General features: G+C 42.4%; 1 pseudogene; it reads right to left on the minus strand.

Annotated features, from left to right (window-relative positions):
* Positions 1-528: 528 nt before the first annotated feature.
* Positions 529-1,846, minus strand: LOC110197255 (5'-AMP-activated protein kinase catalytic subunit alpha-1-like; annotated as a pseudogene).
* Positions 1,847-3,761: the final 1,915 nt, after the last annotated feature.

Below are 3,761 nucleotides of genomic sequence, written 5' to 3' on the forward strand. Positions count from 1 at the left end.
ACAGAGGCTGGCTCTGGGACATTTTGGTGAGTAAAACCAAGGGACTTGTCACTGTGCAAGGAATGTTGATACATTCCTTTAACGTCTTAATTTTTTTGTTGTTCCCTTGCTGCTCCAGCCTTTGAAACCATTTTCTACTAACAATGACAAATAATTATAAGTGTATTGATGAAAAAAACAACAAATTTCAAATGCCAACCTGAAAGTAAAACATATTCAGAATTTGTCACATTAAAAAAAAAAAAGGTTCTCCTACCCCACCCGACCCCATGCCCCACCAGGAGTTGGTTTCCTGGAAAGATATTTATTTGGATCATATAATGTGAAGTTTCAAAAAATGATTCATGATGCCTCTTCCTCCTCCTATTTAGATGTATATATTTCCCCAAACAATATCTGCATATTTCTGTAGTACTTGTTTTGAATCTTGGAAACTCAGAGCTTATCTTTATTCTTTACACACACTTTTCCAGTCACTTCATTGCCTCAAGTTATTGCATTGTCTATAAGATCCAGAATTTATTTTTTTTACTGTGCAAGAATTTTAATAAGATTTGCACACATTTCAAAAAACTCGGTCATCTGATTTCCTGACCTTGGGGTTGTCAACCTTAGAAGAATCAAGTGAAGTCACTGATGAGGTAAGGGAAACATTTCTTGGGCTTAAGCATCTGAATCATTCTTTTGGCAAGATCGATAATTGCTCACAGAACCCAATCTTTGTGGAGTAGTAGATCCAGATTTGACTTCAGCAATTTCATCATCAATGCTTCGAAGGTACAGTAAGTAAGTTCTACTGTCCATCTCATATAATTGTGGATTCACTTTTGAGTATGTGCTTGTCACTGGATTCTTCCTTTGAATACACAGATAATATGAGTTTACAACCTTCCCTTCAGAATCCAGCTGTTTAATTGAGTGACAAACTGCTACCGTGATTTCATTTGGTCTACTTTGACTTTGATTTCCCAGCTGACATTTTGCCCTCCTCACATCCTGGTGTTTGGATTTTTGAGGTTACACATCAAGTGTATTGCGTGATTTTGGTGTTTCAGCAACCAAGAATGGCACTCTTTTAGGCTGTGATCATCTAAGAAGGAGTCTGGTGGGCTTGTAGCCAAGTAGAAATATTTGGCCTCATTCATTATTCTCCTATTTATTATGAGGTGATAAGCAACTGCCAAAGGATCCTTGTGTTTTCTGCTATACAGACAGCTGAGAACCTCTTCCTCTGTACATTCAGATTTTTCACATACTTCTTTTAAGGCTTCAACATCGTTTATGGATACTCAGGAAAGAGATACTTTGGAAGGTCTTGTTTAAACCACATATATTCCCTGATGTCTTTGATTGTGGCTTTCTTCATGGGGTCCACATTGAGCCGTATTGTTTCAGAAGGCTAATGACAGAAGGATTCAAGCACTGAGGGGTATAAAAGATCCTATCACATATCTTCTTAAAAAAGGTTGGCAGGACAGCTAGGTGGCTCAGTGGATAGAGTACCGGACTTGGAGTCAGGAGGACCTGAGTTCAAATTTGGCCTCAGACACATAATACTTCCTGGTTGTGTGACTCTGGGCAAGGTTGGCACATGATCTTAATCAAATGGAAGGGTGACACATAATAAAGCATAGAGAATAACACCACTGCTTCAAATATATACCTCTGAACCTGCATATAACCTTCCTGAAATTACTTCTGGTGCCCCATAGTTGGGAGAGCTACAGCTTGTTATAAAAAATTTGCCATCTGACATCATATTTGAAAGACCGAAATCAACTATCTTTGCATTCATGTGTGAATCAAGCAGTACATTTTCAGCTTTTAAGTCTCTATGGACAACCATGTGCCTGTGACAATAATCCACATCAGAAAGGATTTGTTGAAATAAATGATTCTGTCATCTAGCCTTCTGTTTTTACATATATAATCAAACAGCTCTTCCCCAGAGACATATTCAATCACATGAAAATGTCAGCTGGTGTTCTAATGACCTGGTCCAGCTTAATGATATGAAGATGTCTAAAAAGCTTGAAGTTCTGAATTTCTCTGTGAATTTTTCACTACCACATAAATCCTTCAAATTTTCTGTCAATTTAAGATCTTCACAGCAGTTTTGTGCCCAGTCAACTCATGCTTGCCAACATTTATTTTGTCAAAGGTGCCAACCCCCAGCGTGTCCCCTAGAATGTAGTGGCCCGATCTTCACCACCCCATCATTATTTCTACTTCTCTGCTGCTGCCATCTTTCTGTGGGAACTGAGCCTGTGTATGGTGCGCTGGAAGGGGAGGAGATATGACAGAAGAGAGGGAGGGGAAGTAGAAAGGGAGATGAAGGAGAGGGAGGAGGGGAGAGGAAAGGGGAAGAGAAAGAAGAAGAGGAGATGGAAGAGGGGAAAAGGAGAGGAGAGAGGAAGGGGGAGAGAGAGGAATGGGGGAAGAGGAGGGGGAGACAAGAGGGAGGAGAAAGATAAGGGAGGGAGAGGGAGGCAAAAGGATGGGGAGGAGAGGTGGAGGAAGGGGGAGAGGAGAGGAAGAGAAAGAAAAACAGAGGGAAAGAAGAGAGGGTGGGGGAGGTGAGAGGGAGAGAAGGAGGAGAGGGAAAGAGGGAAGAACAGGAGGGAGGAAGCGGGGAGTTGAGGAAGAGGTGATGGAAGGTGAGAGAAGGGGAAGGAAAGGGACAGGGAAGAGGGGTGGAAGAGAGGGACACCTCCCCCCCCTCCCCAGCCCAGGATACAGAGGAGGGGGTCAAGGGTTCGGGGGGGTGCAGGGGAGCAACGGTCACCGCCGCCCAGAAGCCAAACTGCGGCTGTCGCCTTCCGGAACAGGACGGGTCTGCCAGAACTCTCGCGTCTCCTTGGCCGCGGCCCCCAGCTGGTCCCCTCCTCCTCCTGGTCCGCGTCGCCGCTCCCTGGCCCCAACCACTCTTGACGTGGCATCTCTAGGGTGTTGATTCCAGTGGTACTGGATAGATCAGTCTCCTTGGCCACCACCTCCGTAGCCCCAGGTGGCCGGCGGCGCCCCCTCTTCCAAGCCGTGTGTTCCTGAATTTTTAAAAAATGTGCTGAGGAACATTATGACGTTCTGCCCATTTTTCATAAGACTTTGCACAGTGTCTCAATTTAATTTCTTTTTAATTATCAATAGAAACAGATCTGTTATCTATTTTTATCAATCCAATAATTTTTATATTCAAAAATCCATCATTTCATCCACACAGGTACTCTATCATGCAGAGGATTACAAATCAAAGTTAGAAGAGACCTCACAGGCAATTAATTGGTCCAATCCTCTAATTTTACAAAGTGCAAATTGAGGGCCAGGAAGGTTTAAGTATCTTGCCAAAGGTCACACAGGGAGAAAATGGCAGAGGTGAGATTTGAACTCTGGTCCTCTGATTCTGGAGATCATGTGTTTGTTTGGTCTTTTTTATTGTAAATTGCAACTTATTTTATACCTTCTCATCCTGTGTAATTGTTTCTCATGATTTCTCATAAGTGCTGTATAAAATATCTACTCAATATACTAAAGTCTTTCCTCTAGGAATTTTAACATTCTGTGGTTGTCAGAGAAGCACTCAAGCTGTCCTATTCTCCCTCACTCCTCTTGCATCACCAGCCTATCTCCTTTGCTGATTGTAGGTTTCCGGGATGAAATTTTGTCCATTTCTTGTGGCAAGTCTTCATTAGCAATATGCAGACTACTTATGACCATCACACTTCTCTCTATACCTATTAAAGTTTCCCATAATTTTAATTCTG

This window comes from Phascolarctos cinereus, unplaced genomic scaffold (genome assembly GCF_003287225.1).
Source record: "Phascolarctos cinereus isolate Bilbo 61053 unplaced genomic scaffold, phaCin_HiC Scaffold_4;HRSCAF=312, whole genome shotgun sequence".
In the NCBI taxonomy this organism is placed as follows: domain Eukaryota; kingdom Metazoa; phylum Chordata; class Mammalia; order Diprotodontia; family Phascolarctidae; genus Phascolarctos; species Phascolarctos cinereus.